Here is an 18896-nt window from a genome sequence, read left to right as displayed (position 1 = left end):
GAAATGTGATCACAATGTGTTTAGACACAGCACCATCAAACAATACTTGATCAGCTGTTACTTGGAAAGCCAATTTGAGAAAAGTAATTAACCCGAAATAAAGCTGTAGTTATCTCAGACATTTAGACAGGTAACGGTCTCCTCTGGGTTCCTGAAACTAGCAGCAGGGTCCAGAGAAACCTCTCTGCCCCACAGGAGAACAGCAGCAAGAATGCCGGTCTGCAAGGAAAACTGAATAAATGCACAGGAAGAAACTGTAAAGCCCCCAACACAGTGGGCTGGGGCATTCCTTGCTCCTAATGACTGCCCGGCTCTCATTAAGCCCCCGGAGGGACCCACTGTGCTGCTCTGGACACTGAGCTCCACAAGACACACGTGTCCTCCCAACACAGCGGGCATTCGCTTAAGCAGTGTGCGACAACCGGTGAGCACAGCATATTCAAGACCCCCGATAACAGTAAAGTGATATAAAACATATCCATGGTTTCTACAGGCGACCATGTTGCAGGTATTGCTAAATCTACTTGGTTTGTTGTCTGTATCTGTGATTTAAAGAAATCCAAAATTTCGGTGGGAATAAAAAAATATATATAACAGAACACTCCCAAATCTCAAAGTAATAACCCTGCAGTTTAATTATATGACTTCCATCTAGCATATCTTCCCACTTACGTGGCTTACAGATAAACATTTCGGTGTGTGTTTAATATTCATCCTAAACACCAGGCAGTGTGAGCAGTGTCTATCATTTCAAATCCCAGAGTCCTGGTTCCCTTCCTATGGGCCACGGACCTGTGGACAGGCAGGAGTTACTGCCGAGAGTCAAGAAAATCCCTGTACCTTCCTGAAGACTAAATAAATAGTATGATTCACGACGTATTTTTCCCAGCTGACAAAGTTGATGCTGTGGCTAATAAAATTCTTAATAAGTTTACTGAAGAATATTATTAAAGTAGTTTCTTGTCATTAGTATTTATTGGTGAATATTAAAAATCTAATTCCTATCAGGGAGGAGGGCACACCTCATATCTCTCTAGAGAGCTCTTTTTTTTTTTTTTTTAAGTGTTGCCCATACATCATCTAGAACAAGAATAATGAACACGCTTGCATTTGAGTGCAAAGATTTACAACACTGGGAGAGAGGGAGCAGGGATAATGGGAAAGTGCATGAAATTACTACAACAGCAACCTCAGCCCTGGCCAGTGTGGCTCGGTTGATTGGGCATCGTCCCACAGTGAAAGGTCCTTGGTTCGTTCTGGGTCAGGGAATTTGCCTGGGTTGCGGGTTAGATGTTTCTCTCCCTCCCTTCCCCTCTCTCTAAAATAAACAAAACCTTTTTAAAAAAATAAATAAATAAACACAAAACAGCAAACTCAGAATGCTAGGTACTTGAATACATTCAGGAGCCTGGGGGGGGGATGCAAGAGTCGGCGGGGGGGGGGAGTAGGCATAAAGGACACCACCTTCTATGCATTTTTACAATGGCCAGTAGGTGAAGTTTTGGTCAAAAGAGCCCAATATATCCTGGAGTACAAACACATCTTGGCTACACCACCGAGCTGACTGCTTTGTCAGGATTCTGTCATCTTTCTAAATTAGTCTTACATCCTTATCCAAAATTCCTCATTTGCTCTATTTTATCAGTAATAATACAGTTTTTCAAATGTGTCCTACACACTTACTGACTTCTTGTGTGCTGGATGCCAGACAACTACAGACAAAAAGAGTGACCTCTGCTCATTTCAAACAAAGAAATCTTACTTCAACAAAACACCAGGACAGCAAGAAGAGACCGCACCTAGCACTTCTGGACACACAGTAGGCACAAGACACCGGTGACCAGATGAGTCCCTTTCTGCTCACTCGGAAAAGAACCTCGGCAAACAAGTCAAAGTTCCAACCAGTCTGAAAACTATTCTCTGGTCCCACCCGGCCACCAACACATTCTCAAAACCCACCAAGACCAACTTTCCTGAAAGCCTCACCCCCGCCCCCCCCCCCACACACAAAGAGGCAGAATTTAGTTCCCAGTAAGTTCACTGCCTGGAATATGCAGGTATCAGCATTTGCACATTTGTATGAATTCAGGAGTCATCCTTCATTTGATACAAGGCAAACTGTAAGGTTTTGCTTCATTGTAAGTTTTACTCTTCAAATCAAAATTCTATTCATAGTAAATTACATCTTAGTAGGAATGGCTTTAAGGAAAAAATATGGTTGTCAAAATAAAAATCTTGTTTTTTCTCTTTTAGACATCTGAGGCATTCACTTATATATTTATCAGTATTTCACATTAGTTCTTAAAAAAAAATAGCTGGCCTATTCAAAAGATTTCATTTTGGGAGCTGTCAACATTTTGGATGCATTGCTGTTATTTTTAAACTCTACACTTGCATCCTGGAATAAAACTTAGGGTAAGCTTTTCGTACCACCATTTCCTGGGCACTTACTACCTGACCACATGCCAGGTTCTATACTTGACACATTACTCCATTATCTCATTTGCTTAACAAATGTCCTCTCATAATTTTTGCAGCACTGAACGTCGAAAGCCATCACGCTATAAACTGGATACCATTTGCACTACATACTGGTGCTAATTTGACAGTGATGCTGAACACAAGTTTATTGTTATCAAACTCAAGTTGTCTTACTGTACTAGCCCAGAATGTGATCAGCAATGCTGAGACGCCCAGGAAGACCATGTGATAGCCTCAGCAGACAGACCTACTGAGGTTGCATTCCCTTCTCGAGGTGGCAGATGAACATAACCTTATCTACCAGAAATTTAACTCCAATTACTACCTGCCATTTCGAACAAGCACAATCATAACCCGAATACAATGATTATATAAAAAGTTGCTTCCCTCTAAAACTGTAGATTAAATTCTCCCCCAAAAGTATCATGCTCAGCATGCCATAAGAAGTCAAGTGTCTTTACTCTGAACTCTTAAAAATAAAATGCCGCTCTCCATTTTTTTTTTTACTCTTGCAAATCTCAGGCTCCACAGATGGGCAATCTCGGTTTTAAAAAAGAGAAAGGAAACTAATGAAAGACGCTCTGCAAGAGTTCCCTAAAAGCACCACCCTCTCAATAGCAAAACCGCTACTTCCAAGTTCTTCTGGAAAACGGAGATAGGGAGGGAACAGAATAGCCGCTAATAAGAAAGGCAAAAATGGTTGACTTGATACAGAAGTTAGAAAAATGGGTGGCCTCAGTAGGAACCTAGTCTGTTTCTGTCACTGTCTCTCTCTGTCCCCACAGACTCGGGTGGTGGATGCTGAGGTTAACTAAGTCACCTAAAAGTATGAGACCAGGGCCCAAAAGCTCTCCCGGCGGTAGGAAAAACTGTTCATTGCCCTTTAAGACAGGGGCATCAACACAGGGTGCCGCCCTGCGGGCTACGGAGATAGAAGACCAGAAAAGGAACTGCCAGAGGGGCCCACAAATCCCTCGCAAAACCCTTCGGGTCCCGGCGGCCTGGCGCCAATCCCTCAAGTGCCAGCTCTCACCCGGACGGATATAGGTGGGGACGGACAGGCACAGGGGAGGTCCCGAAAGCTATCCTCGCGGGGGACGGACTCCTTCTCCCCTCTCAGGTCTGCAGTCAAACGTCACCTGCTCCGAGGTGCCCCACCTCGCCCCCACCACCCGGGCCCACAATCGCCTGTCCTCCTTTTACAGGAGTTTTCGGCACCTGCGAATGACCGCATTTGCATCTACTCTGTTTACCCGCCAGCACGTCAGCCCCGTGACAGCAGAGGAAACTCGTCAGTCCGTGCTGGCACAGACCCCATCGCTCAGGCCGGCCCCGAGCACCCAGGACAGGCCGCGCCAAGACGCCACCCAGAACGCGCCGCCAAGCCTGGGGGCCAGCCTGGGCGCCCGCCAGGCCCCTGCGGGCAGCCCGGGGCCGCCGCCCGGACTCACGGAGACCAAGCTGGAGAGGACGCGCGCGCCGCGCCGCGCCGCCCACAGCCCCCGCGGCCGCCCGAGGTCGCGGCCGCCCGAGGTCACGGCCGCCTGGCGCCGGGCCAGCGCCCGGGAGCCGGCTGCGTGGCCCCCGCTCGGCGCCCGCGCTCTCGGGCTGCGCCGCCCGCAGCTTCCCTACCTCGAGCCGCAGAACCGTCTCCTTCTTCCCAGTACGAACTTCCCGCCGCTTTCGCCGACTCGCAACTCCGCTGCGGCGCCGGCCGCGTCGCACTCCCCAGTATGGGGCTTTCCCATTGGCTCGGCCGTGAGCGGGAGAGGCGGGGCGAGCGAGAACGCGGAGCGGGGAGGAGCCTGCTGCAAATGCCGGAAGTCTGGGCCCGCTCTCCCACTGCATGCTGGGAAATGGAGTCTTTCTCAGACCGAAGAGGCTCACAGTCCCTCTGGCCTAGGAAATGTGGTTTACATGCTCTGACTCGGTGCTGCTCAGAGGCTGTACGCCTCAAGGCCGTACCACCGAAATAACTATTGCCAGTGTTCGCAGCGGCTTGGCTTATTAACTAAGCGTTGACGACGGGTAGGATGTAAAAGCGGTCCTATGTTCCCATTGGCTGAGTGTCTCCTCTGCCTCCTTAACTTGAACTTGCATTTTCCCGCGGCTGGTGCACCGCCCTGGAATCCTTGTGCCGCGGTGTACAGGGGCCTGCCTCTGGAAGGAAACAGCCCAGCCACGAGTTCAAACCCTAGCTCTTTCACATTGTGGCTCTGTGACCTAAGTTTTAACCCCAGGAGTCTCGGTTTCCTGTTTCCATCAGGATTCAATAAAATATTCTATAGACAGTGCTTTGTGCATAGTAGGTGACCAACAGTAGATAGTATTATGCATGTTACTCTGCCCACCCATTACCATGGGTCTAAATCCTACCGGTCTTTCAAAGCCTTTTTCAATGTCCACCTAACCTTCTCTAGTATTTTATCTGTAATTCCCTTTATGCCACAGTTTGCTTTGCACTTACAGTCAGTTGCCTAAGCCTCCATCCCCCATGAGACTGGAAGCTCATTGGGGACCGGAACACTGTTCTGCCAAAATCCCCAAAGCCACGGGCAGAGGGAGACCTACAGGGAAGCCTCACTCACACAGGTCCCTTCCGGAGCCCGGGAAAGGCCCTAGCGATGAAGTCACACCGTTGCTCGGGTTGGTCCGGGGTTTGGTTGGTTGCTTGCTTGCTTTTGGTTTTTGAATTAGCCAGGTAGGATATTTTTGTATCATTTTCTTAAAGAAGGCCTCCAACACGGTATGAGCTTTAGTCCCCACAAAACCTGAGTCTCTCTGTCCATGGGACAGTGCAGTATCGTCCGTGATGACTCACATTTGCTCCTCCAGGTCCCCTCGCCAGCCTGCCCCCCGCCTCCACCAGCAGGAATCCCACGAGATTGCACAGAAAGACAAAGATTGCTGAGTGTGGGTGTTCCCTCTGATGCTCGTTGGCAAGGTCACCTCCAACTGGTCAGGTCCCTTAGCTGAAGGCTCCTGCTCCCTGGCTCTCACTCCAGCTTGCGGTGACAGCCCCTCCCCCCTTTGTGCCTCAGACCTTCACATGAAAAACCGACGGGGTGCTGCTGCAACTCAAGTTCCTGTTCCATTCCTGTGGCTTCCACTCCCACACTTTCGATAATAGTCTCATTGCACATAAACCTTCCTCAAATTATCCTCTTTCAAATGTGTCGTCCGCTTCCTGTGGAGACCCTGATGGAAGCACACCCGCAAGGTACGCACATGATGAACATTTGTCTGCAAAGGGGTCTCAGGACTCACACGTCTAATGGGTGAGGAATTCCCCAGCAAGAGTCTGTGGCCAGAATCCAATGAGAGAAAGACATTGTACACACATGTGTACAGACACACGCACATGCCCACATCCATGCTAAGAAGCCTTGGAACAGAACTTATCCGCCACATTGTGACCATTAACCTCACCAGACACACACAGAACACTGTCCCGGCTTCCACACTGGGTTGACGATTGGCTGACCTTAAAGCACCATTAAATCAGAGGCAGTGCACAAAGTATTCCAAGGTAGGAATGGAATGCACTGATGCTGGAGTACAGGGCTCCCTCGCCCTCAGCCAGATGGCTCACTGTTAAACGCTGCTTCAATGCACCTATGTTCCAAGGGAGGTGACAACGCCTCAGGTACCGCCCACACACCCTGGGATGTCTTACGCGTGCGGAGTGTGGCAGGACACCAGTGCAAGCTGCCATCGTGGGAACAGCATGTCTGAAGCGCTGTAGGTGAGGACACAGCTCTGGGACCTAGGAGATCCTCGGTGAAATTAGATGAGTTGACAGCTTGGTGTGAAGATCTGTGCTGTGCAGAAGGTTGGTCAGGGAGGACTGGCTGTGTGGCTGGGCTTTGGAAGTTAAGAATTGAACTGGGAAGGACAGATTCATGAATATAGTCCCGCCCCATCTTCAAAAATATCTCTACAGCCTTAACAAAAGTTTACTGAGCACCTACTGTGGGCCAGGGATTGCACTAACCTCTGTGGATTCTGGTTACCCTAATGTTTAAGGAGACCCTACTAGGTGTTAGGTACTGTGCTTTTTCACATATAGTATCTTAATTCTTAAAAGGAAAAAAATCTCAAAGAGTTTAAGTGATGCCGGGTCCCCTGAATCTGCTCCTAAATACTGTTTTCACTTCCTCTTTATGAGCCACTTCAGTTCATGGGAGACTTCTCAGAAAGAAATAATTTCGGTGCTGCGATAGAGGTGTATAAATACTGTCACGGTCAGGTAATGGGCTTCCTGGCTGATGGATCATCGTGGACAAAACAAGGTGGCCCGTGAGTGGGTTCAGCCCAAGGAATAAAAGTTTCCAGCCACCTAGCAAGAGCAGACCAGCTAAAAATCCATACATGGGATCTGTGTTGACTTGCCCTTTTTTATTTCCAGAAACCCTTCCAACCCAGGTGACCATACACAAAGGCACAAAGGATGAGGAAGTTGGTTTAGTCTGGACCACAGTGGAAATTCAGTCTGTGATGTTCAAACAAACATGATCGTCACTAGCAAACAGCACTGCCCTGGCAGGCTCCCCAAGACGCTGGCTCCACGCATGAGTCAGTTCACGAGTCCTTGGCCTTGCTGCTTTCATCTGCAGAATGGGAACAATCATCCCAGCCCAACCAGTCCTCTGCCTCCCCCCAGGTGATGGGAGGCAGTCAAGCTAACGTATGAGAAGAACTTTGATCTCCCAGGAACAAAGCTAGGGGGTCATTATGCAGTGCCGGCAACCCAACAACAACCACCCAAGGGGGCGTTGCCTCCTGGGAAGAGGGAAAAGGCAGAGAGAGGAAGAGCAGAATGTATTCAGAGGTCTTCTGAGGACCCTGCCTCTGGTGTCCGCTCCTCCATCCCCTTTTGATGCCTTACCTCCTCCCGGGTGCCCAGAGTCCTTATTTTCACTTCAGAAAGAACTTTTGAAAGTTGGAAAGGCATCTACCATGTGCCTGTCATGGGGTCCTTAACAGATTTATGATCCAGGGGGAGAGGCAGGCGTGTCTGTTGAGGCTATCACTGTGATTTTTGTGAGCGCTTCTGTGTTGGGAAAACCATTTCACGTGACTCTGAGAAGCTCAGTGTCCACACAAGAGACAAAGCCCCAGAGAACTGGACTGCTCCGCTCAAGGCCACACTGCAGTGACCAGTAGAGCTGCCTGACCCCATGACACCCCAACATCAGTCCCAGCTGCTGCTGGTGGGAAAGGTCACGAGAGAAGAGCAGGCTGAAGACACAGACTGCGCCGTGAGGGTGCAGAAAGAGAGCAAGTCGCTCCACCAGGCGTCACAGACAAAGGGACACCGACCCACATACTCTGCTGACCTAACCTAGTGGCTCCCACATTCTCAGCAGTGGGTTCTTTTAGATCTAATGACATTATAGTGGACAATTATAGATTATCCTGAAGTCAGAAGTGAGTGATCGGGGTTTTCAAGTTTTAGGAAAAAGTGCCCTCCTTCTAGGAGGAAGTGTCATCCTGGAAATGATGACAGCGATGATGATGATAATGGCAACTTCTATTTTTTCAGTTTCGTTAAGCATTTCCCAGGAACCGCGCTAAGAGTTCACAAATGACATTTCAAGAAGTCTTCACAGTTACACTTCAAGGTTGATGTTGGGCCCTCCCCACTGCACAGCCAAGGAAACTGAAGCTCAGAGAAGGTCAGTATCCGGCTCAAGGTCACACAGCTGGTACATGATAGATGCAGTTTGGGCTTAAGCTCAGGTCTCGACTGACACGGAAAACCAAACACGTGGCCACTCTCCGTGCACTGCACAACATTTCACACCCCCAAGCTCATTCTCGAGATGCTGTCATTTGTCTTCCCCGAGTGCTGACAAATGGATGGTACCGGCAGATGTAACGTGTGCACCTCCAAGAAGGACTGCATTGTTTCACAGCCTGCTGGTCAAGCTCTCTGAGCTGAGGGCGATGTGAGCTCTCTGAGGATGGGCAGATCCGGTCTACAGACACTTGGCACTCGTTTCTACCCCCTCCCACTCTCCCTTCCTACTGCAGAGGCCGCAGAGCTGAAACCTGTATTTCCCAGACACCCTAATGCTTACGGCTCTGGATGCAAATGAAGTCCCATCCCTTAGATTCCTCAAGGAAGATGGGAAGGGCAGCTGAGGTGTGGGTACCCTTGTAGAGCTGGGGGACTTTTCCGCAGCCAGGCCCAGTGCGCTGTGTCTAACTTCGTGAGCATCAGAAGGCAGTTGTTCTGGTGGCTGTAGCAGCCTCCTGATCTCTGGGGGCAGGTCCAGTGGGGAGTTTGTGTAGTAAAGAATTTAACCTTGCTGCAGAAGAGCTCTGGCCTTGATCCTCGGCTCCGGGGAGGTGGTCTCTAAGACCTAGGAATGTCACGCCTAATAGGAGTATCTTTGTTTGCCCGGGAGGCCTTGAGTCACCAACGTGATTTAGGGCGGGGGCTGGGCGTGCCAGAAGGACCAACGATGCAATTTGTGGTCGGTGCTTTGAGTCACGCAGTATCAGTTAATCTGGAAGGACTAGAGATTGAGATCAGCCCACTGGCAATCAATCACACCCTTGTGATGGAGCCCCAGTAAAAACTCAGGACGCCGAGGCTCAGGTGCCAGCTTGGCAACACTCCACGCATGTTGTCACACACGGATACCTGGAGAGTAATGCTGACATGAACTCCACGGGCCGAGGACAACCGAAGCTCCGCATTTGGGACCTGTCTGTCCTCTGCTTCTTCTCTCCACCAGTCTGAACCGCCTTCTTTCCCCACAATAAACCACACCCACGAGCATAGCAGCCTTCGGTGAATTCTGTGCGTCCTTCTCATGCATTATAAAAACTGAGGGTGGTTTGGGGAACCCCCTTAGCATGCAGTTGGTGTCAAAGTGAAGGTAGTGGACCATTCCCTCTGTCGGTGCAGGTACCTGGAACCCCCACAGTGCTCCTAAACCCTCTAGTCCCGATGGTAGCCTCCTCCTCCTCCTCCTTCCCCCTTTTCACTGTGGCCGGGCTGGCAGCTTCCCCCGCAAGGCACGTCTGCAGTACGTCTGTGGGTTCCCTGCCAGCCCGGCCCTGCAGCGGGTTGGTAAGTCCTTAAGTCTCCATAGTACATCATTTTGAGCTTCAAATACCTAGAATGCTCATTGTGTCCCGTGTTAAACTAGCCCAGAAGAGGAGCTGTCCTCGATAAAGGACATCTCTCCTCCGTTCCAACATGCAAGCTTTTCCCATTTTCACGTCTCTAAAATTCGGATATATCTTGCCATCAATGCCAACTGTATTTAGTGGTGATTTTATTTCTTCTTTACAAGTAACATAAAACAGAGGGGCTCTAACAGTGGGGTACAATCCGTGGACTCTCAGACTCGATGACGCTCTGGGACACCTCATGCTGGTGTCATGAGAACACCCCTTCAGGTCACCTGTCCTCCGCACGCCACCTGTCACCCTTGCAGACCCGGTCCAACTCCCAAACTCCCGAAGGCACAGGCCTTTCCTCCTTCCTCCCACTCCACCCGCCTTGAAAGTGAAGACAAATGTCCCGAGGGAAAGAGAGAAGCAGCGAGGTAATGGGACAGGTGCTTGGGTTTCAGGAGTGAGCCAGGCCTGGAACCCCCTCCACCTCCTTGATGCTGCGCAACCTTGCAGACATGACGACCCTTGCTGAGCCTCCCTCCTCATCTGCACGTATCTGTAGATTTGGGGGTTAAACGAGATCACACGTGAAAAGCTCTCAGACACTCAGAGAGGTCGTCTCCTCCTCCTGCTGCTCATCCCTCCCGTTTTTCCTTCTAAGCAGCGCGAGGCCCACCTCTCACCCCATCTCCAGGAGCCCAGCCACGGCGGCCGGTCTCACGTTGTGTCCGTGGTCGGCCACAGACTCGGGTCAAATCTACGTCCGTGTTCACACACAGCTGCCAAGTTGCAAATGAGGAAAGGCAGGGAAGCTTTTCCAAAAACAAAAGCAAATGGTTGCTTGTATTTTTGCCACCACCCAGCTCTCACGTTCTGATTTCAGAGCCGCTCCAAGACTGCGGGACAGAAGGCACTATATATAAGCATCATTATGGGACTCAGAGGGGCTCGGAGCAAAACAAAATCCTCTTACCACAAGAGAAGGGGAGAGATTTGTTGCCAAATATAGTCCCTGCATGGAAAATGCTCTTTTCCCTGTTTTTCACACATCCCCACCATCGCCACCACCTGGTTTTAACCAACCCCCTAACCTATCAACCTACAGGAAAATATTTGAAAATAATAATCGACATATTTCAGCAGTTCCCAGGTGCCAGGTGCGGCCCCGAGCATTTTATATCTAGTATCTCCCTTGGTTTTTCCAGCTGCTCCGTGAGGTGCTGTTCTGTGGGGTACGTCCCTAAGTTAGCCCGTGTTGCAGTGAGGACATTGGGTCTTGGAATGCTTTGGCGACTTGCCCGGTCATAAGCTAACACGTGGTGGAGCCAGGATTTGAACCCGGCTGCATTATGCCAATGATTACGCTCTGCCTTGAAGTCAAAGGGAACACGGGGTTAAACAGCGGAAATACAATAGCGCAGGGCCCTCATCTTCATAAATCTGGGCTCTGAGACCAGTGCTGAGCTCAGGGGCAGTGAGGCAGAGTTTGAGCAGACAGCGTGCGGGGGGGCTACCTCTTGTTAATAAAGCTCTTTATACCCCTCTCCCTGCTCCCACCCATTTCTCGGCCGCCTGTGGTTCCTCCCCAGTCCCGGTCACGAGGACGGGGTTCCAGCCCAGTGCCCCAGAGGAGGACCGCCGCGGGGATGGGAACCGGTGAACAAAGAGGGCGATTCTCAGCTCTGACCGTTTCAGATACGGTTTTGAAACTCGCGGCAGAAGCAATATAGTTCAGGAGGTTTGTGAGTCAAAAGCCGGGGCTTCTGAGTCTCAGAGGTCAAGGTCCTGCAGGACAGGCCAGGGCACAGCAGAAGCTCCAGCCGACTGCTGTCTGGGTGTCGGGGTGGTGGGAGGGGAGCACGAAGAGGGGAGCCACCTGGGGAAGGTCCCAGCTGTCTCCGAGAAGGGCCCTGTGTGTTGCCTGCCCCTTCCCCGCCCCGCCAAGACCAATCCCAGACAGTGGTGACGATGGAACCCGTAGGGGACAGATCTGATGTAGCTCAGAGTAGGGGGTCCACCTGGTCTCCCAGTATCTGGGTTGCGGACTCTGCTCCCAGGTGTTACGGGCAGAGTTGTGCACCCCCAAAAGTTCACATGTCAGAGTGCTGACCTCCAGTATCTCAGAATGGGTGCGCATTGCAGACAGGGTCGTTGCAGAGGGGACTAATTGAAACCAGGCTTGCAGGAAGGGGACATGGACACAGACACACACACACACACACACACACACACACAGAAAGAGAAGACCTTGCAGGGAACATGCAGGGAGAGGGCCCCAGGAGAAAATGGTCTTGCCAACATCTTGATCTTGGACTTTCAGAAAAATGAATTTCTGCTGTTTAGGCTCCTTGGCCTGTGGTGATTTGTTACGGCAGCCCCGGCAAGCAAGCGCACGTGGCGACCAGACCTAGAGCCACAGAGCAGTGTGGCTCTCACGTGAGCCACTCCCCACCCCCAACACCACCCCCACCCCGCCCCGCCCGGCTTCCAGAGAGGCTTAGTGCTGCTCCCCGTCCTCTCTCCTGAGCACCCACATCGTGCCGCCGCCTGGCTGAGCCCCGGACCAGGAGCCCTCTCTTCTGTCTCTCAGTTCACAGGGCACCTCCTATGAGGCCAAAAGTGTGAATGGAGGGAGAGATGCGGGTGCCACTGCACCTTAAAATGTCCACCAGATGGACAGCATCCCTAGGAAACAGCAAAGGGACAGGAAGGCGGACGGGCAGTGCTGGTGCGGTGATGGGCAGCCTCAGGAGGGGCTGACTTCTTTTTTTTTTAAAGATTTTATTTATTTATTTTTTTAGAGAGGGAAGGGAGAGAGAAAGAGAGAGAGAGAGAAAGATCAATGTGCGGTTGCTGGGGGCCATGGCCTGCAACCTAGGCATGTGCCCTGACTGGGAATCGAACCTGCGATGCTTTTGTTCGCAGCCAGCGTTCAATCCACTGAGCTACGCCAGCCAGGACTTGGAGCTGACTTCTTTAAGCCTCGTTCTCAACCCCGAAAGGCAGGCCTGGCTGCCTCCACCAAACAGTGACAGAATGGGGCTTCATCCCTGGGACTGTCTGACTCCACCACCCGATGGCTTCACGCTGCCTAAGAAAACTAGATCCGTGGACATTTCCCCCCCCCCCCCTTTTCCTGCATGGATGTGTCTGTCTACCACTCTGAGAGAGAACGAATAATCAGCAAGTTGGTAAATGATATGCAAGTCAAGCGAAGAAGCCAAGCATTTGGCCTCTAGCAGGTGTGGCTTGATGGCAGACATTAGTGACCATTAATAAAAGAAACACAGGCTGTAACTCACCCGTATGTTTGAGTTTGTCCGGATTTGCATTTCACACCGGGGAGCTGAGCTCAGCCAATATTTTTATAAGCCAACACCTGCGATAGTGGTGAATAAAGCATGATTTAACTGGTGTAACATTTATCTTTGGGAATTAAAATATGAACCGAAGGCTAATTTGTGAACCTGATCATTCTTTCTTCTGCCGTTGGTCTGAGAGATAAGGCCTCAGGTGTTTTAACATCTGTCAAGCAGCTTTAGGAGGATTTAAGACGCACCACACAGCCCTTTGATGCATGCACCACTTTGATGTGAAGTTTATCCATTTACTGTGGAGAGACAGTTTAATGAGCACTTACTCTGCCCCTGGCGCAGTGCTGGGTTCTCAGGATGGGGACGAGCCAGACAAGATGGCCATCTCTGAGAGGCCACGCCCTGCGGGGGCAGAGGGACACAAAGGGACAACTACAGGATGGGGAGAGTTGCACGCTGGGAGGGGATTGCTGTCTCCACCCTCCAGTTCCCATTGGACTATTCCCTTCCACACCCCAGGGGAGCATTATGAGAGATGAAGCTCACCCCTTCTCCTCCTCACTCCTTCCCAATATGAAGTGACTTGTGTGATTGGAAGACTGGCAGACAGAACTCAGCATGGAGCCAAGGGTCTGTCTGTCTGTCTGTCTGTCTCTCTCTCTCTCTCTCAAAGCTGGGGTCAGCACAAATCCCGCCTTCCTGACTGAGGTCTGGGAGCAAAACCCACTCTGTTAAGTCTCATGGGCGTGGGGCAGAGACCTTCATTGCATCTGGCTGCATACAACTTGCTCAGGGGAGGGGAGTCAAGTTTAGATCTAGGGAACCCCATTGGGCCACAGGTCAAGCCATATTCTCCATCCAGTCCAGCTCTATTGATCATGAAGTTGACATTCAGATATTCACCTGTTTGCTTCTATGTCTGTGTTGCAATGTATTTGCAAACGCAAAGGGAAGGGGATGAAGCGCTGGTTACTTGAGCTCCTAAACCCCAGCAGCTGTGACAGAGGGGAGCAGGCGGACAGAGGCCTAACAAAGCAGGGGCAGTGGTTGGTGGGTGAAGCTGGACCCTCGAGTGGAGTTCTGAAGGATGCATGCATGTGAGCCAGGCAGACGAGGATGGGAGGGGCATTCCCGGCGTGTGGGGGGGGGGGCACACGCAAAGGCGTGGAGGATGAAAGCAGCTTTTGAGAGACTGTAGAAAGCTACCCCCATCTCTCGGACCGCACCTTCTCTAGCTGCTGCCCCTGGCTCTACAATTTTGTCTCCGTCTATGTCTTTGCCTCTTCATCTCCTCTTTGACCCCCTCTGCGACCTCTCCAGTGTGCTGTCCGCCTTCTTCACGCCACCAAAAGCGTTCTCGCTCTGGTCCCCAGCAGCCACGTGTTACTGGTGACGATGGCCACCGTTCTTGTCTTGCTGGCCTCCTCAACCCGGCTGCCCACTCCCCTCTGCTCACATCGCTTCCCTCCCGGCCTCTGGAACTGCTCTACCCTCGGGCCTGCTTCCTTTTCCGAAAACTCTCCTGCAGGACCTTTCTCTGGCACTGCATCTTCAGTGTCACCTTCTGAATCTTCCAGGCCCTGTTCTCTGCCTTCACCTTCAAATCTGCAGGTTTCAGAGGGTGGAGATAAGACCTGGGAATCATCGGCGAAGAGCTGGCTTGCTAGAAGTGAGGTCTGCTTATCTATGAGAATAGACGACCTACCCTAAGGAGCGAGTGTAGGTTTAAAAGGAAGCCAGAGGCTTCTGGCGAAGAGCTTACATCACACTAACCCCCCACCAGACAGGAGCCAAGGGCAGGCAGAAACGGAAGGGGTTTTGGCCTTGAAAGGCCAAAACTTGACTTTTCCACAGAGGACACTCCCCAGGCCACTTGCTACACCGTGGCTCGAACTCAAGAAGAATGCAGCAATCTTATTAGCCTGAGAAGCCAAAAGATGGAGTGTGAGCAGCCAAAGCTATTGGAGTTTGGGGAGGTGGGGATTCCAGGAAGGAGGGCACTATGGGGACAGCCCTAGAGCCTCCATCTAACCACCCCTGAAGCCCGTGGCCAATGAATGAAAGGCACCCACGTGAGTAAGACTTCAAGCAGCCGAAGAGAGAGACCACCCGAGGGCTGGAAGTCAGGCGGAGGCTGCAGCCGCCGCCCACAGCAGGGGAGACCCAGCTGGAGTCTGAGCCCCGCCAGCTTAGCGGAGCGGGATCTATGTCTCAGGCTGTCCATGAAACTCCCCAAAAGACCCGGACTTAGGAGGGAAGGATGCATCCTAGCACGAGGGAACCAAGAAGCAGAGGCCCACCACGTCAGCAGCTGGTCGGTCTTGGGTGCACAGCTAATGAGCAAGTGGCAAGGCTGGGACTCAACTACCAGGCTTTGCCTTCAGAGGACCATGCTCCCAACCACTGCCTTTTTCCTTTTAAAGCGCTCACCACCAGGCTCAACACCCAATGTCATTGCCCATGTGGCTGTTGGTCTCCTGCCCTAGACCAAAGATCCGTCAGGGCAGAAAGCTTGCTCGGTGCCAGGCGCACCGTCCCATGTGTATTTTTTGAATAAAGAAATGGTCGGGCTGGGATGGCTACCTCGCCAAAGCCTACACACTATAATGCGTTAATACATTTTTACGAGTAGAGACCTATGATTAAAAATGCATTCCTGCCACATAATTTCAACTGCACCCCACCCCCACACACACACCTTATGATCTGGAGTGAATTAAATTGCCAATAATCGCTCTGGTTGGTGGCCGGGTTTATTGGTGTGTATGCATTACATGCCATTTTTAAGCACGATCAGGAATTTCGAAGGGCAGCATGGATGACTCAGTATTTGGATTAATCAGCTCAGTAGGGGAATTTCCACGGGTAATCAGACTGAACATAACGATAGAGCTCCTGCTGGGAGTGAACGGAGAGGAGGGGAAAGAGGGGGAGAGGAAGCCAGAGATAAGACTTTCTGTAGTTCAGAAAGGCAGTTTGAGTCCACGCTACGGAACTTACAAAGTTTCTGTTTTATCACAAACGTAGGCTGGCTAAGTTTCTGTTTTGGTTTCCTGTGGCTGCTCAACCGATTACCGCAAACGTGGTGCCTTGAAAGAATGGAGATGTGGTCTCTCACAGTTCTGAAGGCCAGGAGCCCAAAATCAAAGTGTGAGCAGGGACCCTCCCCCCTCTCCCCACCCAGAGGCTCTGGGGGAGACTCCTTCCTGCCTCTTGCAGCTTCTGGGGCCCCAGGCCTGCGGCCACCCCACCCCCCTCAGCCTCCAGGTTCTCCTGGCCCCCTTCCTGTGAGCATCACAGCTCCCTCTCATTCCCTTTTTAAGGACCACAACAGCGACTGGACTTCAGGCCCACCCTCCACGCAGAACGACCTCATCTCAAAAGCTTTAACTTGATGACATCCACAAAGACACGGTATACCCAAACAAGGTCACGGTCACGGTCACAAGTTCAGGGCTTGGGACTCAGACATGTCTTTTTGGAGACACAGTATCACCCACGACGTTGCCACGGCTGATGTGGACACTATTGATCCCTTTCGTGGCGTAAAAGGAGGAGGCTGCACTGACCACGTCTCTCGGCCCCCAGGTATCGCTGGTCAGGTCTCTTGCTGCCACGCATCCTCCCCGAGCTGGAGTCTGCTCTGACCCAAGCACGACCACTGTGCAAGGCGCCCCTTCTCCAGAGAAGGAAACGGAGGCCTGGAAAGGTTACACCAGCTGCCAAGGTCACACACCGGGAGGAGTCGAGGCCGGAACCCAGGTGTGTCCTCTCTAAAACTGGGGATACGGCCATCCCACGCTGCCTGAAACCGTCCCATTGTTAGAGAGCCCGCGCTGTGTTCTTCAAATGTATTTGTTAAAATACAACCATCCCCTCCCCCTGCCCACCCCGAGGTTTCCAAGCCTTCGTGGAAACCCAGGTCTTGGAAGAATGTATTAGATGAGATCACCTTTCTTCCAGAACACGAGAGACGCCATGGTGTGCGTGCAGCGAGAGAGGCAACAAGGAGGAGCTTTGGTAGGAGGGCAGGTCTACAAACTGAGAAACTGGTGCCCAGAGAGGTTAAGTGACTTGACCAACAGCACACAGCTAAGCAGCAACATATACTCGGAAATCTGCACAAAGAAACTGGGCAGGCGTCTGCCGAAACTGGGCGGAGCAAAGGGCTGCCGGCAGCGGAAGCAAGTCGAAGGAGCAGAGCCCTCTTCCGAGGCTGCCAACAGGCTCCCGGGGGTCAGTCCTTCCCCAGAGGCCTCCCTAGCTGCTCGGTGCAAAGAGGAGAGTTAAGGGACGTGGCGCCGAGGGACAGAGAACTGCGATTTAACAGCAGGCCTGCTGCAAAAGACTCAAGAGACCTTGAGCAAGTCACTCCCCTGCTCTGAACCTCAGTCTCCTGTAACTTTTGAAGCAAAAGAAGTTACACTTGATCATCTCAAGAGTGCCTCTAGCACTAAGCATTTCGTATTTGTAAGCTTCTACAATGTGGGCAAGACTGAGGGCCAGCTAGAGCTAGCTCAAACCCCCAACACGGGAATCTGTTGTTTCCTTGGCATCCTTCTGTGCTCCCTTCATCAGCTGCTCCCCAAAATTCCATGGGAAACAGCCTCTAGAACTCCCACTCCACAGCTGAAATAGGCTCGCCCTGCCCCCGCCTCTGCTCTAGAGTGAGCACGTGATCCAGGCCTGGCCAGCTGGTGTAGTTTGTACCCTGAGCATGGTGATTGGTTCAGCGATAGACATGTGATCCAATCTGAGCCAATGAAATTCAGCCCAGGGGCTTTGGTTGAAAACACTGGGAGGAAGAAGTCTTCTTGCTGGTGTTACTGAGAAGTGAGAATGTGACCCTGGACCAAACGGAGGGAAGCGGGAGCAGGGAGCCTGACCGACCCTGATATCAAGAGACTGGTAACCTTGCTGGAGCACCTGGATGCACCCTTACCTGAACCCAGACATTTGTGAAATGTTTAGCTACACGAGACATTATAGTCCTTCCTTTTTTTCCCCCTTTTCTTTTGCTTAAGCCACGTTCAGTCCTCACTTGAAACTAAAAGTTTGCCAATTGATTCAAAAGCTCTCATTTTAAGGATGAGGAAATGGAAACCAAGAGTGGAAAAATAGCTTTTTCATGTAACCTGACAGCAGAAAGCACCTCAGAGCCCATCAAGTTCAATTCCCACTATTTGCAGATAAAGAAATTGGTGTCCAGAATAAGACGGGACTTGTTATGTATATACAATACACACACACACACACACACACACACACACACCCTCCATCCATCGCCTTATTTCAATGCTGAGAAACTCGATTTATCATCAAACATTTCATACCTCCTATTACACGTGAGAGAATTATTATCTAGCCTGGTGCCGTGAAACGCTTTTCCCCGTAATGGAATTTTACTCTGGAAGTGTATTTTGGTATTAAAAGGTTCCACTTTATAATGTCGATGGTTCAATCTGTGATCTAAAAGGCACTTAAATGCTTTGAACAAGAGGCATAGAAAGCTTTTATTGCAAGAGCCTTGCTGGATCTCCCAGTTCTGCCATTGATCCTCCCCCCCCCCCCCAAGGCTGCTCTGGGAGCAGCTCAGGCAGCTGCAAAGCCCATGGGTGAGGCCGGACCTCCAGCCGGGGAGGGAGATGCGGCTCACGGGGCAGCACTTTCCAAGCACCCCTTCGCAGATACTGAAACCATTCTGGATGGACTGCAAGGCCCGTCGCCCATGGAAGACAGCCAAGCCATCCAGAAACAGAGGTTAAGTCTACCCCCACCCCCCACACTGTAGTGTGTGTCCTTGGTTGGGTCCCTTCAGCTACAGTGTAAGTTCCATAAGACCCACTTCCCACGTTCTTGTGATGGGTCGGTTAATTACAGTTGCCAGGAAGCCTGACACCTACAGGTGCTCGGGGATGTTGCTGGCTGGCGTCATTCCGCAGTAACCAAAGGATTCGGGGCCCACTG

At 51.4% G+C, this 18896-nt stretch overlaps 1 protein-coding gene across 3 annotated transcripts in view; it reads right to left on the bottom strand.

The window, feature by feature from the left end:
- VRK1 (VRK serine/threonine kinase 1) overlaps positions 1–4219 on the bottom strand; it is a 72476-nt gene extending 68257 nt beyond the window's left edge. For all 3 annotated transcript variants that reach the window (XM_036013851.1, XM_028506974.2, XM_036013848.1), the window contains exon 1: positions 4114–4219. The gene's annotated coding sequence lies outside the window, so the exon portion shown is untranslated. The remainder of the gene's footprint in view (positions 1–4113) is intronic.
- Between the last annotated feature and the right edge of the window lie 14677 nt (positions 4220–18896).

This window comes from Phyllostomus discolor, chromosome 1 (assembly GCF_004126475.2).
Source record: "Phyllostomus discolor isolate MPI-MPIP mPhyDis1 chromosome 1, mPhyDis1.pri.v3, whole genome shotgun sequence".
NCBI lineage: Eukaryota > Metazoa > Chordata > Mammalia > Chiroptera > Phyllostomidae > Phyllostomus > Phyllostomus discolor.
Note: the sequence above shows the minus strand (reverse complement) of the source record. Positions and strands in the feature narration are given on the sequence as shown.